At 36.3% G+C, this 24,386-nt stretch overlaps 1 protein-coding gene and 1 pseudogene across 1 annotated transcript in view; one reads left to right on the top strand and one right to left on the bottom strand.

Moving 5' to 3' along the window:
• The window catches only part of Il1rapl1 (interleukin 1 receptor accessory protein like 1), a 653,936-nt gene that overhangs the window by 271,116 nt on the left and 358,434 nt on the right, over positions 1-24,386 (top strand). The window lies entirely within an intron of this gene.
• Positions 16,070-16,177, bottom strand: LOC130868759 (U2 spliceosomal RNA; annotated as a pseudogene).

The following is a 24,386-nucleotide window of genomic DNA, read 5'->3' as shown; positions in this document are numbered from 1 at the left end:
AAAAAGAAAAAAAAGATAACAAACTATCTTTTTCATTTTACACACCAATCCCAGTTCTCAGTCCTTCCCCTCCTCCCATTCTTTCCACTTACCCTCCCCACCCATCTCCCCCATCTACATAAGGCACATTGCTTTGAGGAAGGCCCAAGGTCCTCCTTACTATATCTAGGCTGAGCAAAATGTCCATTCAAAGAAAATAGGTTTCCCAAATACCAGTACAAGCAGTAGGGATAAGCCCTGGTGCCACTCCCACTGGCCGCACAGTCTCCCAAAACAGAAAGAAAATTGCCAAACTTTTTGTTTTACCAGGCTACAGTTATCCTGATACTGAAATCACACAAAGACTCAACCAAGAAAGAGAATTACAGACCAATTTCACTCATGAACATATATGCAAAAATACTTAATGAAATACTTGCAAACTGAATCCAAGAACACATCAAAAAAAATCATTCACAATGATTAAATCAGCTTCATCACAGGGATGCAGGGATGGTTCAACATATGAAAATCTATCAATGTAATCTACCATATAAATAAACTGAAAGAAAAAATATATGATCATCTTATTAGATGTTGAAAAAGCATTTGACAGAATCCCACACCCCTTCATGATAAAAGTCTTGGAGAGATCAGGGATACAAGGAACATATCTAAACATAATAAAAGCAATATACGGCAAGCCAACAGCTAACATCAAATTAAATGGAGAGAACCTCAAAGCGATCCCAGTAAAGTCAGGAAAAAGACAAGGCTGTCTTCTCTCTCCATATCTATTCAACATTGTTCTTGAAGTTCTGGCTAGAGCAATAAGACAACAGAAGCAGATGAAGGGGGTTCAAATTGGAAAGAAAGAAGTCAATCTTTGGCTATTTGCAGATGATATGATAGCATACATGAATAAAGTTTTTAAGCTGAAAGCTCAGAAATACAAGGTAATTCTATGAAATTCCTTTGTCAAATGATATCATAAGGCCAGCCCATGTACTAGTATGATGATTAATATTGTAAACATGACAGGATCTAGGCTTTCTTAATAAACTGAGCATGAGTGATTGTTTTCTATTTCCTGACCACACTGTAAAGTAACTAGCGGCATCAATCATCTGCCACCATGACTTTCCTACATCTGTTAGCCAAAGTAAAATCTTCCTTCAGTTGCATTTGCCAGGAATTTTGTCATAGCAACTACACAAACTACTAAGAGAGGGATGGAATTAACTACTACTGGCATATGGAAGAGAATGGTTTTAAGACTCTGATTTTTATAATCTTTCAATAGTCTGTTCAATTAGATTGAGGGCAAAAATGAGGTCAGACTAAAGATAGCCCCCTTTGAAATACAAAGGCTTATTAGATAGAAGCTGTGGCAAATGAACAGGTATGTATGGAGAGGGACAGGAAGGATATCAATGGATGTTACATTCTAAGTAACTGAGAATTGAAATATGAATTTTAACTGGAAAGGAGGAAGATCACATAGACCAAGCCCCACATGCACAATCTATTTCAGAAAACTGTCAGTCACATTTGTTTTCTGAAGTTGCTATATTCCTATAATGATTTCCTTCAAGGGCAAAGCATATTTCAAAATTCATTACTGGAGGATTTGGGTGAAGGATTGGACATTTCATTTATTAGTGGACTCATAAGCCTTTGTCATACCAGCAAAAATATAAATAATATATGTAGCTTTTTGTTGATACTAGTGTGGCTTTAATCTCAACTCCAAAGCAAGTAATTAAAAGTTTCAAGACAAAAATATTTGGTACAAAGTCTATAAAACAGCTTAATACACATCTAGAGAAATCTAAGAATTAGCAAGAAACAGTAGCACTTAACTGTTCTCTTTGTTTATTGAATTACAGGCTTTTGTTATAGATTTTTCTCTCAGGAGCACAAGCTATAATAGCCTTATTCTTATGAAACCATGTCATCAGGACTAAAAAAGTCCAGAGTAAGGTAAATATGCCCCATTTAAAGTGAAGAATCATTTTACTATAGAAAACAAACTGAACTCAACTGCTTCCTTTATATTTTGGTCCAAAATGTCTTCCTTTTCATTGTTATGTATATTATTAGATGTACTGTTAAATACCATATGATCATAAATTAAAATATTTTAGTGTCAGCTTAAGAATATCCAATGACATTTAACTCAATGTTTATCCTTGATTTATGATCAATGATAATATTTATCATTATTATCACTTAAAGCATGATTCTAAGAAAAAGAACAAATTATTTTTCATCATACCTATAAAACTTGAGCCTAGTTATGGCTGCTAAATATGCATTCAAAGAAATATTTATTCTATGTAACTGAATGATCTGCCTTACTAGCTCAGACATGAAGAAGTATTTATAGTAGCCCTTATTTTATTTTATTTCTCTAATAGTTACTTTCAAGTGTCTGTGCATGTCATAAATCATATGAAAACTCAGTGGACTGAAACAATAGTACTTAATTTTAATTCAGACATCCATGAACTGTACTGGGCTCAACTGAGTTAATATCAAATTGTACCATCAGTCTAGATCTACATGTCTCTTATTATACCTGGATCTATCAGAGTTTTAGGACATGGCAGATTTTAGGAAGATGACTCTGACAGTATATTTTATCTTTTGCCATTTCAAAAGTAGTTAGGTATCTCAATATATAAGATATAAAATAAGAAAAAACATGCAAGCATATCTTTATTGACTTCTAAACAGCAATGCTCTTTCCCTTTACTCTTGAATTTTCCTTTCAATTTGTGAAAGCATGTTCTCCCCCTCAATTTGTGAAATCTACATTTGACTCATTCCTGCTTAATCTATGTCTGAAGTAAGTTTATATTATAGCAATAAAACATCTTTCACCTCAATGTTGTCCAAAGTCTGTTAAATGAGATAGATTTCCTTGAGCAAAAAGAGCAGGTCTGCAATGCATCTACTTTATTCCCAGGTATTATGTCAAGTGTTTCTTTAGCATTTATATGAGTTGCATATATCACACAAATAGACATTTATCAATTCAAATAGAGTACAATTTCTGTCACAAAATGTGCTTTAAAATGATATTACAGTTTGGATTTTGCTTGAACTTACTTGAAAGGCAATTCACAAATATTTTTTATTCATGTAAAAGATAGGTTGATTTCTAGACTACTAGGGCTGGAAGTGATTTTCATATATCATGTAATTCCATTCCCACATTTGTCATAATAAAGAGTACAACTTGGATGTGTTACATGGTTTTCAAGAAGCTGCACTATGAGTTAGTAGGAGAGCTGTATGATGGAAATTTTTATGTCAATTTGACACAAGCTAGAGTCATCTGGGAAGAGGGAACTATGTATCCTGACAATCAGGAAATAGGCACATCTTTAGAGCATTTTTTTAATTCATGATTTATGTGAAAGGGCCCAAGCCATTGTGGTTATGGCCACCCATGTGTAGATGTTCATAGGATCTATATGAAAGCAAGCAGAGCAATCCATACAGAGCAAGCAAGAAAGCAGCACCCCTCCTACCTCCAGGTTCCTGCCCTTCTTGAGTTTCTGTCCTGACATCCTTCACTGATGGACATGATGAATGTATAAGCCAAATAAACCCTTTCTTCTCCAACCTATTTTTGAACCTCCAATAGTAACTCAAACTGAGATAAGTTGGAGAGTAAATCTATCTCTCTTTACTTTCAGATGGATTTTTATCTTAATTTCCTGCTCTTGGGGTTCATGCTAGCAAAAAAGCACGAATGGCCCTTGAAGACTGAATATGAGAAACATATTTCTTTTTTTTTATTTATTAAAGATTTCTGCCTTCTCCCCACCACCACCTCCCATTTCCCTCCCACTCCCCTATCAAGTCCCCCTCCCTCATCATCCCTAAGAGTAATCTGGGTTCCCTGCTCTGTGGGAAGTCCAAGGACCACCCAGCTCCATCCAGGTCTAGTAAGGTGAGCATCCAAACTGCCTAGGCTCCCACAAAGCCAGTATGTACAGTAGGATCAAAAACCCCTTGCCATTGTTCTTGAGTTCTCAGTAGTCCTCATTGTCCATTATGTTCAGCTAGTCCGGTTTTATCCCCTGTTTTTTCAGACCCAGGCCAGCTGGCCTTGGTTATTTCCTGATAGAACATCCCCATTGTCTTAGCGTGTGGGTGCACCCCTCGCGGTCCTAAGTTCCTTGCTCGTGCTCTGTCTCCTGCTCATGATTTGGACCTTGAGATTTCAGTCCGTTTGCAGGCAAATGGACAGAAATAGAAAACACTATCCTGAGTGAGGTGATCCAGACCCATAAAGAGGAACATGGGATGTACTCACTCATATTTGGTTTCTAGCCATGAATAGGGGACGTTGAGCCTATTATGCGTGGTCCTAGAGAAGCTAATTAAGAAGGTGAACCCAAAGAAAAACATGTAGGCGATGAAAGGAGACAGAGACAAAGACCCACATTGGAGAAACATATTACTTAAATGAGTTATTTGTAGGGAAATACTTTAAACTGTGCTTAATTTGTTTGATATATATATACATATATGTATATGTATGTGTGTGTGTGTGTGGTTGTGCGCATATATATATATTTTAAAAATCACTGTGATATATTCATTAAATATGGCTCCAGGTTTCATAAAGATATTTTCATATATTTATATAATTCACATTAACCGTATTCTCCCATTAGACCTCTTTCCCTTAATCATCTTTCCCTCTTCCAATTCTATGTTCACAGTTTATATACATGTCTTGCTTTATGTGTCCATATACAACCTTGACAATCACAAACAAGATAAAATATACAATATTTATCTTTTGGAGACTTGTCAGCTTAATTCACTTAATATGAATATGTTCAGCTACATCCATTTTTTTAATAAATAAACTTTATTTTGCTTTAAAGCTGAAAAACAATTCATTTTGTATATAGACATATTTTATTTATTCAGTATTATGCTGTTGGACAACAGATATAATAAATACAACTTGGATGTGTCATGTGGTTTCTCAGAAGTTGCCCTATGAAGAGCTGTGTGCTGGCTAATTTTTGGTCATCTTGACAACTTCTACTAACTCATAGTGCAGCTTCTGAGAAACCATATAGCATATACAAGTTTTATTCCTTATACCCATGTGTTCAACAAAAAAGACTAGATGTTATTTTGTTATTTTGAATACTGTCATGGTAGAAATTATTATATAAGCATCTCTAAAATTTATTAAATTTCTAAAGTAGTTCTTAAATTATCTCTGAAACTCTGCAAGTAACACTGATATTTCTTATCTCTGAATGATAGGAGATACCCATGCTGGTATGATAATACTAAGGTTACTCAAGATAGAAAACCTGTCATTTTTCCCCTTTTCACTCTAAAAGGAACCAGGGAATGTCTGGTTGTTTAATACTGTTAATTGTCAACTCCAAGGAACACTGAGAGAGTAACCTACTGATTGATCAGAGAGGGAAAATGAAATGCTGACAAAATTAGATATTTGTAAGGAATCATCTCCAAAGAATGTGAAGGCATAAGCTGAGTTAGTATTATAAAAGGCACGAATAACTAAATACAATTGTATAAGCATCATAATATAATTATTGATAAATAAATTATTGGTATTGATCAAGGAAATTTTTGGTTTACTAATAGTTCTTTAAACCAATAGGTATTTCTTGAAACAACAAACTGAGCAAGTGTTGTAGCCAGCCGCTCGTTTGTCCCAACTGCCCAGAACTGAAATAATCACACAAAAACTGTATTAATTAAAACACTGCTTGACCCATTGGCTCTACCTTCTTATTGGCTAACTCTTACATATTAATTTAACACATTTCTAATAACCTGCATATTACCACGAGGTCATAGCCTACCAGCAAAGTTTTAGCACGTCTATCACTGGCAGCTCCATAGTGTCTCTCTCCATCTTCCTACTCCCATGCTATAGGCCAAGGCGGTTTTCTTTATCCATTATCCAATAAAATCAACACATAAACAGAGGACCCCACTCCCTTTCCCCTTTTCTGTTTAAACAAAAGGGAAGGTTTTAACTTTCACATAATAAAATTACATATAACAAAACAATTTTTAAGCAAGAAACAACCTAGATGTCCTTCAATGGAAGAATGGATGAAGAAAGTATGGAATATATACATATTAGAGTACTACTCAGCAGTAAAAAACAATGACTTCTTGAATTTTGCATACAAATGGACGGAAATTGAAAACACTATCCTGAGTGAGGTAAGCCAGACCCAAAAAGAGGAACATGGGATGTACTCACTCATATTTGGTTTCTAGCCATAAATAAAGGACATTGAGACTATAATTCGTGACTCTAGAGAAGCTAAATAAGAAGGTGAACACAAAGAAAAACATATAAGCATCCCCCTGAATATTAACCTTCATCAGGCGATGAAAGAAGACAGAGACAGAGACCAACATTGGAGCATTGGACTGAAGTCTCACGATCCAAAGGAGGAGCAGAAGGAGAGTGAGCACGAGCAAGGAACTCAGGACGGCGAGGGGTGCACCCACACACTGAGGCAATGGGGATGATCTATCGGGAACTCACCAAGGCCAGCTGGCCGGGGACTGAAAAAGCATGGGACAAAACCGGTCTCGCTGAACATAATGGACAATGAGGACTACTGAGAACTGAAGAACAATGGCAATGGGTTCTTGATCCTATTGCATGTAATGGCTTTGTGGGAGCCCAGGTAGTTTGGATGCTCACCTTAATAGACCTGGATGGAGGTGGGTGGTCCTTGGACCTCCCACAGGGCAGAGAAACCTGCTTGCTCTTTGGGCTGAGGAGGAAGGAAGACTTGATTGGGGGAGGGGGAGGGAATGGGAGGTGGTGGCGGGAAAGAGGCAGAAATCTTTAATAATTTAATTAATTAATTAATAAAAAAAAAAGAAAAAAAAAAGAAAAAAAAAGAATTACAGTTACAATGTTTATATCTACTTTATCTTTTATTATAACTAAGGAAAACTAACTATAACTATAACTATAAATTCTTCAACACCATCAAAGACTCCAGAAGGATATGATATTACCTAAGTAAGCAGGAAGTACATTGTAACCAACTTCCAAAACTCTATAATTGACAGAGACATCTCGCTGCCTGGACAGTCACCCAAAGTTCTGTACTTTTGGGGCATCTTTCTTCAGCCTACAGGCCCATAGCATCCAGAAGATTTTTCCATGAAGCAGGAAATTTTAAAGACAGATCTACCTATATTGGCAGTTTGCCGGTCACATTTTCCTGTGTCCTACAGAATCTCTAGCAGACTCTTTGATGAAGCAGGAATACCAAAGGACCATTTCAACATCAGGCAATTCAGCAGTCATTTCTCTGTGAGTTCTGCAAGTCCAGTTACACAATCCAGGCAAAAGCAGTTTCTTGCCCACATGTCTAGCAAACTTCATAAGGAGCCTCTTCAATGCCCATCTTCCTCTCGAAGTAATTGGTGCTGCCAAGAGCAGATATGTCTCATTGCAATGAAAAGCCTAAGTTATTAAAACATTTTAATCCATTTGGACTTGAGTTTTGTGCATGATGATACCCAAGGCCAGCTGGACTGGGACTGAAAAAGCATGGGATAAAACTGGACTCTCTGAACATGGAGGACAATGAGGGCTGCTGAGAAGCCAAGGACAATGACACTGGGTTTTGATCCTACTGCATGTACTGGCTTTGTGGGAGCCTAGCCTGTTTGGATGCTCACCTTCCTAGACCTGGATGGAGGGGCGAGGACCTTGGACTTCCCACAGGGCAGGGAACCCTGACTGCTCTTAGGACTGGAGACGGAGGGGAAGGGGGGAGGAAAAGAGAGGTGGGGAGGAGGTGGAAATTTTTAATAAAAAAAAATCAAAAGTAAAACTTCTAAGGTTTACTTAGCCAAATACTCCCAAATTTCAAATTATCCTTACTGTAGTAAAACTATATAACCTATAATTTCCCTGTGATTACATATTTATCATCTCACTGTTGACTTTCATGATGTTAAAATATTTCACATGTTTTAGTGTTTTTCTCAGTAAAGATATTAAAAATTGATATAATTTTATATGGTGGACAATGAGGGCTGCTGAGAAGCCAAGGACAATGGCACTGAGTTTTGACCCTACTGCATGTACTGGCTTTGTGGGAGCCTAGACGGTTTGATGCTTACCATCCTAGACCAGGATGGAGTGGGGAGGACCTTGGACTGCCCACAGGGCAGGGAACCCTGACTGCTCTTTGGACTGGAGAGGGAGAGGGGAGAGGAGTGCGGTGTGGGGAGTGGGGGGAGGGGGAGGGAAAAGGGAGATGGGGAGGAGGCAGAAATTTTTAATTAAAAAATTTAATAATAAAAAATTAAATTAAATTAAAAAACATTTTAAAGACCATATTCTGAAGGGCTCTGAAAGAATTGAAGAATACCTATCTAACTGAAATATATCCCTCTATATCTAGAAAACTTAACTAACATGACGATAATCTTAACTACTATAGATGACTATCTATTAACCTATATTTCTTAAGTATACGTTACATTTTAAAATGAACTACACAAATACAATACCTTAATCAAGAGCAGAAATATATATACACACTATAACAAAATTGACCTTAAATTTGTTTCAATTGACCAAGACACATACCAATGCAAATCTCTATAGCATATCCCCCCTTTAAATGTAAGGAAACATATACAAACTATATTTGGGAATATGGACATAGTTCTATCCAAACTTTTTCCTGCTGTTTATTGGGTGAAGTATTTTCTTTGTGGGGTGTTCACAGCAACATTTCAGAGGGTCTTGTTTCATCAAACCATATTGGTCCGGAAGCAATCCACAGGTTCTCATCTTCTGTGAAAACAAAAGAAGAACCTCTTTTCCAAAGCAACATATATTTAGACTCAAATTTTGGAATCAAGATACCTTTATATTGGTTTAACTTAACAGTCCATACAATGAAATGTCTCTCTGTCCTTAGCTTCTTCACAGTCAAAAAATTCAAAGAAAACTCAATAATATACATAATCCAGACTTATGTGGCTTATGTTTCTTTACTCTTCTTAATCTATAACTGTCTGTACTCTGTGTCCTTAAAGACTTTGTTCTAAATTTTTATACTCTTTATCTTATCTCTCCCATACCTATGTACATTTATCTAACACTGTGACTCATTTAGAGTTCTTTTCAATCTGTATTTGTCTTTATTGCATATCTTTAATTTTTTACTGTCTAGGAGTGCTTTTTAAAATGCTAAGCACTTCTTAAAACTTAAGCTGCACCATTACTAGGGTACATAGGTACTGCTTGCTTGTCTTGCCCAGTCCAGCATGGTGGAGTTGCTCACAAGTCTGAGCTGCCTTCACTGCCCCATTCTTAGGCACACAGACAGTTCATGCCGCCATTAAGCAAGCTGCAGCAGTCTTCTCACAAGCCCTAGTCAAATGCTCTATAGGTGGACCTACAGAGAAAGAGTTAGAGTTTGTGCTGGCAGCATGACCCAGAAAGCCAGCATTTCAAAATGGTGCAGCTTTTTTTTTCCTTTGGTACCACTGTATTATATAAATCACTGCTTGGCCCATTAGCTCTAGCTTCTTATTGGCTAACTCTTACATATTAATTTAACCCATTTCTAATAATCTGTGTATTACCACGAGGTCAGGTCTACCAGCAAAGTTTCAGCATGTCTAAGAAAGTTTTATTAGTGACTATATGTGTGTATATACATATACATATGTACATGTAATAACAATCAATAAAAACAGAGGCTATGAGCATGAATGAAAATCATGAGAAATATATGGGAGGGATTAGAGGGAAGAATGGCAGATGATAAATGATGTAATTATCTCAATTATTAATTTTTATTTAAAAATTAATAAAGATAAAAAGAAAATGTATCTGTTTAATTTTAGCATTTTTCATGTGAAAGAAAGAACAATATGCATCCTGCCAGAAACTTTTGGCATGTAACTATGTTGTTTCCTGTTTTCATTCTTTAGTGACTTGTTGATCATAGTTATATAAACCTAAAATCCTGCAGAGACCTAAAGCTTCATTCAGAGAGTCCACATATTGGAAATACATTTTTATATCTCTATAAGAAAACATAAGGTAATGATGAATTCAGGATTCACATTCAGGAACTAGAGGAACATGAACCTTTTCCACAGAAAAGTGTCTAGAAGTGCAAAAGGAATCTTGGTACATCAACTTATGTTTTGTGAAATCTTTCACTCTTGTGGGACATGTTTTCTAGTTTTCTTTACTTTAAGTACCTCATGATATCAATTATTTAGTCTATAGACAGCCACTAAAAGTTTTCTTGCTGCTTGTTTATACTTGGCTTTAATATTTCTACTTGATCTCATACAACAATTATATCCTCAGTTTTGTAACTCTGTTAAATAAATGATGGAGCAGAGTCTTCTGTTTTGTGTTAATTTCATTGGTTAAATAAAGTGACTGCCTTGGCCCTTTTAATAGGACAAAAAATTAGGTAGGTGGAGTAGACAGAACAAAATGCTGGGAGAAAGAAGCCAAGTCAAGTTGTCGCCATGATTCTCTCACTCCAGATTAAGATCTTTCCTGGTAAGCCAGCTCGTGGTGCTACATAGAATATTAGAAATGGGTTAGGTCAATATGTAAGAGCTAGCCAATAAGAGGCTGGAACTAATGGGCCAGGCAGTGTTTAAAAGAATACAGTTTCTGTGTAATTATTTCAGGGCATAAGCTAGCCATGCAGGCGGCCAGGTGCCGGGGACGCAGCCCCGCTGCTCCTATTTCAACAAATAAAGCTCTTAGAATTATCCTATGGCAATTTATGAAAGTCAGCCCTAAAACTGCCAGAGATAAAAAACGGCAGGGAGGGGCAGATAAATCAAGGACTCCAATGTAGAGAACTAACTGGTAGAAGCATAATCTTGGTGATTAGTTAGATCAAGTGGAGTCCTATGACTTGGAATGAGAAACAGACATGTATCTGTCTACTGGTTAGGACAAAAGTCATTTCATCCAAATTAGATAGATTATGACTTAGTTATCAAGCTAATATCAAAGTATAAGGCCCATTCTTGTTTCAGTCTTAAAACCCTATATACCATTTTAATAATTTTGCCTATTAAGTATATGCTGTAAAAATAAGCTACTGATCCTCACAGACAATCATGGAGTTGGCAATTCAGTATGGCTGCAGTGATGTCAATGTGAATCTATTCATTTAGTCTTTCTAGTATCTGATAATTGTGTACACTCATCCCATAAAGCTGTTTTCAGGTGACATACAATAGTGTGTTTGTTAATTAGTGTCAAGGATATCATTTCCACAATTTTCTTCTCTCTACCATAGTCAGTTTGTTCCTCTCAACTGAATATTCTTTAAAGCATGCAAATAGCCCATTGTTTCTCCCATCCAAAAAGAAAACCTCTAAACTCTAATTCACATTATAGTTAAGTTTCTATTATCTCATCTCATTAGTGCAACTTTCCTTAAATTTCTTTAATTACTTTAATTTCTTTCCTCTTATTCTCACCTGAATGTACTCCAATCAGTCCCTCACCCTCACTATTCTGCTGAAAATGCACTGGTCAAGGTCACCCTTGATTATTACACTGTTAAATGCATAGTCATTCTCAGTGTTCATCATACTGAAAATCTCAATAGCACTTCACACACAACTGATCAATTTTTTCTCTGCAGCTTTTTCTCTTCTTGATATCTGAGATACCACACATGCTGGTTTTACCCGCATCATTTCTAAATACCTCAAAATGTATTTCTTTTTTTCTGTTTTCTACTTTCTCTTCAGTTTTCTATTTTACTTTTTAGTTGTATTTTACTGAGTTATTGACATTTACCCAGATAATTACACTCTGAAAAAAAAATTAAAGGCAAGATAAATGGATATTACACAGCATAGCTCTGGAAATTACTCATCTTCTTTAAATGAGACTTTAGGCATAATGATTAGTAAATCTTCATTTTACCTAATCCCTCAGTTCTTAGAAAGGACAATGACATTTTATTTCTGTAACTTTATTTCAACCCCTCTTGTAAGTTTAATCATCTAACATTTGCTTTCCTATGACTGGTTTATTTCACTTAGCATAATTTGCTCAAAGTTTAGTCTGCTGGAATTCTTGAAAACTTCAGTTTCTTGTGTTCCTTAACAAATACTGCTACAGAACTATGTAGATAGTAGTAAAGAAAACAGGAAGATTTACTATGAAAGATTGTGCTTGGAAGAGATGAACTGGCCAGGAGTGGAGAAGAGCTTCAAAAGCTTAATGGCCATACTGAACAAAGATGCCAAGTTGAAGGCTTCTGTGTCACATTTTTGAAGGGTTTTAAGTATATTTTCATAGTCATGACTTTCCTGTGCATACTCTGTCTTTTATATATAGCTCTCAATATTACTTCCTTGACCACCTGTCTCCTAAACATTTTAAATCTCCACCAAAGGGTATGCATTTAATGTTATAATGACATATAGATCTCTCTAATTATTTGTTGTGCCTTCTGCACCTGTCCCTGTGGTGCCAGTCACTTCTAATAGCCTTATCTGTGAGATTTCTAGCTTTCCTCTATGTCAACAGGTTTTACTCAAGTGCAAATTTTGCTCCCTCTGTGTACTAGACCTCACCCTCTACCTGACTCTACTATCTCAAATCACCAAAAGAGTTGTGTGGTCCAGAAATCCTTTAGGGAGATGAAAAATGATGACCTGTGATATTTTTCAGTAGAGAATACTTTGGGAGGGTGTCATTAAACTATGTTGTGAAGGAAAAGAAAATGACAAGAAATAGTGTTGGTAAACAAGGCAATTATTGGGCCAATAAAAAGCTTGAGTTCTGCTGTTTGCTTAGTATTTGTCTGATTACATAGGTATCATCTAAGATGGTTGGCATAAGATCAGAGCTGTTAGTTTCTGATGAGTTATGGGGGAAAAACAAGCACGTGCTGTGTTGAATCACACATAATTCAATAAAGAACTTGTATGTCTCAGTCAACAATGCCAGGTCTGATCATTTATTCTAGTTGAATGAAATATTGTTGGAGAAAGCTAAAAGAGAGATACCCTGAGAATGACTTATGCCACTCAGGAGTAACCATTTCTGTATTTCACGTGACTCTTGGATCACTAGTACTAACATTATCTACAGATAAGAATTTACAATTACATGCTCATCACTTAGAGTTAAATTGTACATTAACAATATCTCTAGTTATTTGAAAATATTAAAATTTCATGATCACAAGTCTGTTAAATGGATTTGATCTTAGGTCACAGCTTATATTCTCAAGGTCTATAATTCTAATATGAATGATGCTTTTCTTGTCAATTCAATTGATAGAATTCTCTAAGATTATGGTGTATACTTAATTCAGAATCAGCCTATAAGATGATGTATTAATTTTTGTTTTTCATCCAGTACAAATACTCACAGATATTAAGCATCTCCCTTGTCAATCACTATGGTAGGTCCTGGGCAGAGGACAATGATCCAAATAAACCATATTCCTGACTTCATGAACATTTAGTTTACTATATTTTTCCATGCCAAACTATTTTTACAAGTATTTTTACTCTTAGATCACTGTTTTAATTAACAGGGTTTTGCAGGATGCCAAAGATAGTTTGCTGTATCAAGTTTGAAGTAACACTCTGTTTTAAACCAGAAGGCAGTAATTTCTATGAATATACTGTGGTTTATTAGAAATATGGTTTGGGAAAACTAATATATTTGAGTAATTCTCCTAAAACTATAATCTCATGAGTTAGTTCAAAGAATAAAATATCAAATAATAATATTAATTGTCTAGCAGAGTACCTTGCCTAGAAGACTTCTAGTAAATTGGAGAAGCAAAGCTGCAGCTTTTGGACTTAAAGTATAAACAAAATTATGTACATCTATGACATTATCAAAATTAATCAGCAAAAGTAGATTTTACAAGCTTACATAAAAAACAGCATGAGGTTCCTTTAGGCTTCTTAATCAGAAAGCCATGAGAGCACTATGCTTGTATGAATGGATTCCTCCCTGGGGCAGAAAGACTTACACAGCCACATTTAATCCTTTAAGTTGAGAATTCTTCGAGGTAGAAGGGCATTTGACAAGAAGCTGGATTAGGTATTTGCTATGATACTCATCACCATTGTTTTTCCTTTGAAACTTACAGGCACAGATGAGTAGAAACATAAAGTCATGGCAGTGTACTAGCTGATCCTCTAAGCACTTTGACTTTGAAAAGACATTTCCACCTAAGTCCAATTTTCATTTTGCTCCAGCAACAGATTAGTTACGAATAAAAGAGTAAGCATCTAAATAATATTTCTATGTATGTAACATTTGATTGTAAACAGAGACTGTGCTTTCATTTCCCAGCCATCCAGACCGAATATATTCTCACAGAAACTATGTTAATTACAACACTGTTTGACCAATGGTTCCAGCATATTTCTTATATCTTAAATTAACCCATTTATATTAATCTGTGTATCACCACAAGGCTGTGGCCTACCAGTAAGGTTCTGGCATTTGTCTTCTTTGGCAGCTATGTGGTGTCTCTTTGACTGTGCCTAATCTCTCTCTTTCTGTGTGTTCTGATTTCCTGTCTGGTTTTACTCTGCTAAGCCTTTGGCCCAAACAGCTATATTCACCAACCAATAAAAGTAAAACAATTACCGAAGGACATCCTACATCATCTCCCATTTTCTGTCTAATTAAAAGGGAAGATTTTAACTTTAATATAGTAAATTACATATAACAAAACAGGTATCAAGCAAGAATTATAGTTACAATGTTTAGTCTATTTGTATCTGGCAAAATTACAGAAAATATACTATCATCTATTTTATCTTTGTTAGTGTAAAGTTTCATATCTAATTTATCTTTTATGATAACTAAGGGAAATTATAACTATTTTTCTTCAACTCCATCAAAGACCCCCAGAAGGATAAGATATTACCTAAGTAAATAGTAAGTGCATCGTTAAGCAACTTCCAAATCTCTAGACTTGGCAAGGAATCTCGCTGCCTGGACAGTAACCCAAATTGCTTATATAACATTGCATCATCCATCTTCAGGCTACAGGCCCATAGTATCTGGTGAGCTTTTACATGAAGCATGAAATTTGAAAGATTGTTTCATCTGTATTGGAAGTTCGTCAATCACTTTCTTCTGTGTCCTGCAGAATGTCTCAAAGATACTTTCATGAAGCAGGGAACCTGAAGGACTGTCCAATCTTTTGGAAACTTTTCCGTGGGTCAAGAAGCAGACATACCTCACTGTTGAGAAAAGCCTAAGTTCTTAAATCCTTTTAAATGCCATATTCTGTAGGTCTTTGCAGTGTTGAAGATTATCTAACTAAATATATCTCTGTATATCTAGAAAACTAATCTACTAGTTTGACTATTATAAATGACTATTAATCTGTAATTTTAAATTACAAATTATATTTTTAAATGAGCAACACAAACACAATACCTTAAACAAGAGCACAAATACATATAAACAATGTAGCAAAACCGACTTTAAATCTGTATCAATAGACCCTGATCCTTACCAATGCAAACTATTCATCTCTAGATCACCCTTATTTTTTTTAAATTGACTGTGACCATTAGTTACTTAAAAACAACCTCTTTTAAATGAAAACAAACATTTAGAAACAATAATTTTGAAATTTGGGTGTTGTTTTCTCAAAACTGCTTTCTGCTATTTGGTGGGTGAAGTACTTTTAGAGTTTCATGGAAACCTTTTGGGGGGTGTCTTGTTTCATCAAACCATATTAGCCTGGAAGTATTCCACAGGTTTTCCTCTTCTGTGGAAACAAAAGCAGAACCTTTTTTCCAAAGTGGCCTGTCCTTAGACTCAAATTTTGAAGTCAGAATATCTTTAAAATATACATGTTGGTATAACCCAGCAGTCTGTACAATAAAATTTTTCTCTGTAGTTTTCACAGTCAAAAAATTTAAAGAAAACATAATAATATACATTATTTAGTCCCTCTGTGCATTTTTCATCTTTATGTGGCTTTTTTCTATTTTACTCCTTTAATCTATATCTGTTTATACTCTTTTATATTACTTTACTGTCTCTTTAAAGACTTTGTTTTGTTTTTAAACTGTTTCTTCCTGATAAGAACAGATACTACACTTGATCTTAGCCAAAAGGCCGAGAAGCGATGTGTTTCTTCCTTTTTATAGCTGTCTATGCTCCTTTTCCTCTCTCTCCCAAGCCTACATTTAGAGGTCTTTTAATGTCTGAATTTATCCTATTGTGTACATAAAATCCTTTTCTAACCAGGAACACCTTTTTTAATGCTAAGTGGGCATGGCTAGGACAAACTCTGAGGTCCTGCCTGTTGACTGCAACCCACTCAATATGGTGGAGGTATCTTTACCACCTCTACAAATCATGCTTACTTCCCCAGCTCCAGGAACACAGCAGATTCATGTCTCCATTAAGCAATTTATAACATGCTGCTCACACAGTGTATTTAAGTGCTCCACAGCAGTACCTCCTGAAAGAGTCAGAGCCATTCATGCAAACAGCACAAACCGGGAAGCCAGTTTTTAAAGAGGTCTTACAGTTTTTGCTACTAACACTGAGTCAGAAAACCTTTTCTTAAAGGAACCCTGCTCACTGCCAACATACAGAGCCTATCTGAAAATATATGGCCACCAAGAATCTGTGTTTGCCTCCCATTTTTGTGGGTCTAGAAACTCTCTTTTTTCTATAAGATTTTTTTAGGTTTTATGTGAATCCATGCCCCTGATGGTGGGCACCATTTTGTAAATGGAGACTACTCAGTCATTTCCCGGCCTCCAAGACTTTAATAATCACACAAAATTATGTTAATTACAACACTGTTTGGGCAATGCCTTAGTCATATTCCTGGCTAACTTTTATATCTTAAATCAACCCATTTCTATTAATATGTGTATCACCACAAGGCTACAGCCTACCAGAAAGTTTCCAGCATCTGTCTCCTTTGGCAACTACATGACGTCTCTCTGATGATGCCCTCCTCCACCCTCTCTCTCACTCTTTGTTCTGATTTCCCACCTGACTTTACTCTGTTAAGCCATTGGCCCAAAGAGCTTTATCTATCAACCAATAAAAGCAACACATATACAGAAGGATATCTTACTTCATTTTATGGTCATGTGGCAGGAAACACTTATAAGCAAGTTTTCCTAAGTATCCTAAGCACAACCCTGGAAGAATTTTCCTCATACTTGGAACTCTCTTGAAAGTTACCCAAAAGCTAAGCCAACTTCTTTTGCCATGACAGAGACAGAGAAGAAGAATCACAAGAGAGAAGTAACAGAAGAATCTAGAGTGGGTCCTGCCTAATGTATCCATCTCCCTTTAGTTTTCTGATGTAGAATTTTGAACTATTGCTATTTTACTCTTTCAAATATATGATTTTAAGGCAGATTAGAGATGTTTTAGATTGAGGTTGATTTGTGTGTTTGATAATTGCATCTCACTGCATAATTTACACAAATATTCAATCATTAATAATTAATAACTAGTAAATAACTGCTAATGCCAGAGAGTAGCTTATATTTTACTATTACTGTCTTATAACAATATATTTTCAGGTACTACTTCTATACTTTATCATTAATTTTGATTATTTTACAAGTGTCAATGTATATCTATTTACCCCTCAGGAAGAATCAGAATACTTGCTAGTAATTTATGCTCCAAGCCATTTTCTTGATATTAAAGGAGGATATTAATGAATAGTAAACTAAAGCTGCACACACATAATTCCTGTTTTGTGTATTTCTTTCTTATTTCTCTTGTTGCTCTTCAGTTTTCATGTATAATTTCTCCTTTGATAAGCTCATGTCAACTACACTGTCATTTTCTTCTTATACACCTGTTAAACATCTTCTGTATTTAGCACTTTCCTATCATAACTAAATACTTTATTATCTCAGTCGTTGCTTTCACTTTTGCCCCAAGTATGACAATCACTCTGATGTGAGTAAATGTGCTTATTAGGCCCCCAGCTCTCATCATGATTTCATACTTTTTGGAACTTATTTCTCTGAAACCAGTCATTCAAATACCCACAATTAACCAAGCCCTCTCTCCCTCAAAGGATACTGAGAAGAGAATTCTTTAAGTAGATGATGATCTACATTGCACTGTGACTTGGAATGTGGACAATGGGGACAAGTCAACTTTCTATGCTTAATGGAGCTCTAATATTTCCTTTATCTACTCACGATGTTGGGCTTTAATCTGCTACATCCTGCACTATTATGTTCTTGGCCTTAATGTCTTAAACATAAAAATGACCCTGCATTAGTGCATTCTATAGCCTCTCATTAGTCAGGTATCAACCTCCTTTATTATGGATCTTAATCATGTCATTCTTCTCACTGCATATTTCAGGTTTGAGAATGTGAATGATCATGATAAGAAACTGATCCTAGCAATAACTTTTCCTCTGAGGAAAGTCTCTATTTGACATTAGGATCATAGGAAACTAAAATGGCTTTTGGTGACATTGTTACTTTTCTGTTGCAGTGATGAGGATCATGACCAAATGTGACTTGGGAGAGGAAAGGGTTATATGACTTAAATGTCCTGCTCATATTTATCATTGAGGGGTGCCAAAGCAGAAACTAAATGAGGATGTTAACTCAGAGACAGGACCTGATGCAAAAGGCATGAAGGAATACTGATTACTTTCTAGTTTTTCATGGCTTGATAGTCATGCTTTTATATTGAACCCATGACCACCTGTCCAGGAATGGCACTGCCCACAGTAGGCTGGGCACTTTAATGCCAATCATTAATCAACAAAATGTCCCACATGTTTTTCCAAAAATTAATCTGATAGAGACATTTTCTCTATTGAGAGTCCCTCTTCTCAGTCTGTGTAAAATTGGCAAAAACTAAGCAGCACAAATAGAAAGCTTTTCTTGTATATAAAAGGTAGTGCTCTAAGTTCTTTGATGATAACTGAATTTGCCTTTCAATTCATTTAAACATATTTAAATGTGTTCAATGAATACAACCTAGTTCCTCTTACATTAAAACCACTTTATCTCATCTTAAAAATTTAAATATCAAAAATTATTACTCTATTCTCCATTTACTGGATAATTTAGAAAACACTTATAATTTCTGCCTATCTGGTTTAAATAAGTATTATGTTTGTTCACTTCATATATGTATGAGTGCAATGGTTTTACCAAATTTGGAAAGAATCTCACTGTTTCAGATGCCAAATAAATTGTTCAAAAGATCCACTTGTCATATTTAGGTCAATTTTGAAGCATTATACATAAATGGCCAAATTTTGGATATGTCTTTTCCTTGGATAAATCTGAAGCACTAAGAAAAATGTGTGTGTTCTCTATTTTTCTACTTATAATTTGGTTTCTACTAATTTTGTGCTTCTGTTTTGTTTTGATTCATTTGTAGTCAATACATTATTAGTCACTGTAGGCAACAATGTTTGAGAATTTGATTTTAGTGTCTGACAATTTGAAAATTTTTCAAACAAATTGATGTCTTGGTGAAATCTAATCTCCCTTGAATGTAAAATTACAAAGAATCTGGTTTGTCATCCTTCACTTTTTGTCAATTTTTTAGCTCAAATCAATGAAGATTCTTATGTTCTGGTAGAACAGCTCCTTCATTTCCATCAAGGAGTTTTCTCTTTGTTTACTCCTTATTCTTGGGTAAAATAGTAGAAGTGAAGGTATGGGTTTTATTTATTTGTATGTGTTTGTCTATGTAAACTCAGAAATGCACCTATATCTGGATTGTGTGAATGTGTAGCTTTTTCCATAGATTATAAATATGGTATAAAATCTCTTAAACTAAAGGAAGCTTATTCTAAAGGCTACATATGTAAATACAACATGCTCAATCCATCTAATGTTACTTGTATGTATAATGATTTCAATTGCTAGTGGATAACCAATTTGAGGTAATCTTTTTTTTTTTTTTTTTGATTTTTCGAGATAGGGTTTCTCTGTAGCTTTTTGGTTCCTGTCCTGGAACTAGCTCTTGTAGACCAGGCTGGCCTCGAACTCACAGAGATCCGCCTGCCTCTGCCTCCCGAGTGCTGGGATTAAAGGCATGCGCCACCACCACCCGGCTGGGGTTATCTTTATGGAGGAAAATTTCTCTAGATCCCACTATTTTTTTGTTGCCTATAGTTCTTTATCTATGTGAACGGCCCTGTGAGATTTCTTCTTTCAGTTGTAACATGTCTATTGATGTTGTCATTCTTCAGGTCTATCTTGGGCAGCCTTATTGTTGAGGTAGCATAGGTGGATCTTCTCTGTTACCATCCATGAGACAATTGCAGCAGGTTTCCTTGTCATTTGGCTCTTATAATCTTTCTGCCCTTTCTTTTGCAATGTTGCCTGAGCCTTGGGTGTATGGATTTTTTTTTTGTTGATGTATCAATTGGTGCTGAAAACCTAGCACTAACTTGTTCTCTGTATTTTGAACTGTTATAGTTTTCTATAATGGTCTCCTTTGTTCGCAAAACGAAATTTCTTGAATGACAAGTGACAGTTATACTTGTCCATATGAATATGAGTATATGTTTAGAATTCAGGTAGCATTAATACTGGTTTAGTAAAGTTAAGATAGTATGATCTACCCTAAGATACATGATCCCACTAACCCTGAGCATTGGCTAGGTTTCCAGTACCAGGAATGATTATCCTCCTGGGGAGAAGGCCTTAAGTACAATTAGAGAGATGTTGATTATTACCAATATGTGGGTGCCACTATTGCAACCTTGTTGTGGGAGCTGCGGGCTGCGTTCCTGCTGCCCCAGCTCCTGGGCCGCCTGGCTAGCTTATGCCCCGAAATAACAACACACAAACAGTATTCTTTTAAACACTGCTTGGCCCATTATATCTAGCCTCTGCTAACTCTCGCACCTGGACTAGCCCATTTATAATAATGTATGTAGCACCCCAAGGTGTGCTTACCAGGAAGATTCTAGCCTACATCCATCCTGGGTTGGAGCTTCATCGCATCTGCTCCAGAGAGAAGAGCTATGGAGTCTGAGCTCACTTCCTCTTCCTCCCAGCATTCTGTTCTGTTTACTCCACCCACCTATGTTCTAACTTATGAGGGCCAAGCAGTTTCTTTATTATTTAACCAATGACTTTCCTCCATCATTTTCCCTTTTTCTGTTTAAACAAAAAAGGAAGGCTTTAACTTTAACATAGCAAAATTACATATAACAAAACAGTTATCAAGTAAAAATTATAATATTTACATCTATTTTATCTTTATCATAACTAAGGAAAACTATAACTATAACTAACTATTCTTCAACTCCATCAAAGACGCCAGAAAGATATAATATTACCTAAGTAAATGAGACGTAAGCAACTTACAAAACTCTAGAAATCACAGAGACATCTCGCTGCCTGGACAGTCACCCAAAGTTCCTCTGTACCGTTGGGGCATCCATCTTTGGCCTACAGGCCCATAGTATCCAGCAGACATTTCCATGAAGCAGGAAATTTTAAAGTCAGTTCAGTCACTATATACTGTGTCCTGCAGAATGTCTTGCAGACTCCTTCATGAATCAGAAACCCCGAAAGATCATCTCACCTTTAGGCAAGTTCAGCAGTCCTCTGTCTGCTGGTTCTTTGTGTCCAGTTTATGCAACAGTCCAGGCAAGAGCAGTTTCTTGCCCAAATTGCTATCAAACTCCATAAGGATCCTCTTCGATGCCCATCTTCTTCTTGAAGTAGATTGGTGCTGCCAGGAGCAGAGTGTCTCATTGTCATGAAAAGTCCTAAGTTATTAAAACACTTAAAATGCCATATTCTATAATCTTTTAAAGATATCCAAATGCCTATCTAAAATATATCTATGTACATCTAGAAAATCTAACATGACTCAAGCTTGACTATTATTGATAATTATCCATTAACAACCTATATACATTACATTTTTTTTTTTTTTTGGTTTTTCGAGACAGGGTTTCTCTGTGGTTTTGGAGCCTGTCCTGGAACTAGCTCTTGTAGACCAGGCTGGTCTCGAACTCACAGAGATCCGCCTGCCTCTGCCTCCCAAGTGCTGGGATTAAAGGCGTGCGCCACCACCGCCCGGCCTATACATTACATTTTTAAATGAACTACACAATCACACTACCTTAATCAAGGTCAGAAATACATATACCTATAACAAAATTGACCTTAAAATCTATAGCAATGCAAATTATTCATACCTATATCATCTCCCCTTTTAAATGTAAAAGAACATTTATAAACAATATTTGGGAACACGGACGTAGTTATTTCTCTCCAAACTGCTTCCTGCTAAATGGGGGCACTGTTAATCAGATATTTCAAGGTATAACCTGTGTGCTAGGTTCATCTCAGTCGTCAATTGAGTGAAGTAATTTTTTGAAGGTGTTCACAGCAACCTTTCAGGAGGGCGTGGTCTATCATACCATATTGGAATGGAAGCAATCCGCACATAGCCTGTGAAAACAAAAGAAGAATCTCTTTTCCAAAGTATCATATCCTTAGATCCAAATTCTGAAGTCAAGGTATTTTCAAAATATCTATGTTGGATTAGTTCAGTAGCATTTATAAACAAATATCTTTTAGCAGCTGTTGCTCCTTCCTCAGCATTCAAACAATTCAAACAGAGCATAATAGCATACAGTATTAAGATTTTCTGTGTATTTTCCATCTTTGTGCGCTTTATTTTAACCTCTATTTTGTTTATTTTTACTTTTAATTTATATTCTCTGTATATATTTGTCCTGGAATAACTCTGTAGACCAGACTGTCCTTGAACTCTCAGAGATCCTTCTGTCTCTGCCTCCCAGGCATTGGGATTAAAGGCGTGTGCTGCCACACCTTGAAGTCACAGAGGTCAATCTCCCTCTGTCTCCCAAGTGTTGGCATTAAAGGTGTGTACTACAACACCCAACTACTTTCTGCCTTTTTTTTTACTTTTAAGAACTTTAACTTTTAGCCTGCATATATTTTTAACATACTGTAAATCATTTAAAAGTTTTCTTTTCTTTTTTTTTTTTGATGCTCTCTTTACTGTATCTCTCTGTTTTTCTGACCACATGAGTCTTTACCAAGCAATCTCAGTAGGACTAAAGCCGTGGCTTTGGCGGCTGGATCCAATCCATTCCTTAGCTTTCCAGCCTCATGGTGGAGGTACTATTGGAGCCATCTTTATTGCCACAACTCTATGGCATTTCAAGGTCCCTGCCAGCAAGCAAGCGTTAACAGTATATCCACAGACAACACTCAAGTACTCTCTTTGTAGCTGGCCCTCCTGCCTCAAAGAGTCAGAGTTTGCCCTGGCAGGATGGCCCAGAAAGCCAGCATTTTTAAACAGCACAACTTTTTTCCTGCTACGGCTGAAAACAAACAAGCATTCAGTCAGCTTTTATCAATACCATTTAAGTGTTTTGTGGCAGGACCTCTTAATGAGCTGCAGGGTTTTGCAGCTAAAGCTGAGTCAGGAAGCCTCTCTTAGATGAGAGCACTTGCTTGCCTCTAGCAAGCAGAGCAGAACCAAGAAATTGCTGCTACCAAGAAAACATGCTTTACTCTATTCTTTCCCAAGCATTCTCAGGCTTTCTGTAGATTCAGTTGTCCACACGTTGGGGGCCATTTTGTAGTGGGAGCTGTGGGCCTCTTCCCACAGCCCGGCTCATGTCTGTAGTGGGATCTGCGGACTGTGTTCCTGCCGCCCCAGCTGCTGATCACCTGGCTAGCTTATGCCCCGAAATAACAACACAAAAACTGTATTCTTTTAAACACTGCTTGGCCCATTAGCTCTAGCCCTTATTGGCTACTTCTCATATCCCGATCAACCCATCTCTAATAATCTGTGTAGCACTAGTCTTACCAGGAAAGATTCAGCATGTCTGACCTGGTGGCTTGCTTCATGTCATCTGGTTCTGAGAAGAGCTGCACTGCATCTGCCTGGGAGAGGGGAGCATGGCATCTGAGCTCACTTCCTCTTCCTCCCAGCATTCTGTTCTGTTTACTCCACCCACCTATGTTCTAACCTATGAGAGCCAAGCAGTTTCTTTATTTTTTAACCAATGACCTTCCTCCATCACAACCTTGTGATTATTGTGTCATAGTAGTATTCACTATGGTACATAGAAACTGCAGCTGAATAAAACTATTTTACTTTAAGACAATCTGTGGGCTTCTTCTGGTCTTTGTGGGCACTGCACAGTATGTAGGGTATAGACATGCATGATTGTAAAACACCCTTACATATAAGATAATTTTAAAGGCATACTTAGAAATAATCTGAAGTTTTGCATGCCATACAGTCAAAATTCATGAGTGAATTCAAGAAGTTGCTGTGGTTTTTTGTCAATTTCTTTCAATAGTTG

The sequence above is a fragment of the Chionomys nivalis genome, chromosome X (genome assembly GCF_950005125.1).
Source record: "Chionomys nivalis chromosome X, mChiNiv1.1, whole genome shotgun sequence".
Taxonomy (NCBI): Eukaryota; Metazoa; Chordata; class Mammalia; order Rodentia; family Cricetidae; genus Chionomys; species Chionomys nivalis.
This window is presented reverse-complemented; position numbering and strand designations above follow the sequence as displayed.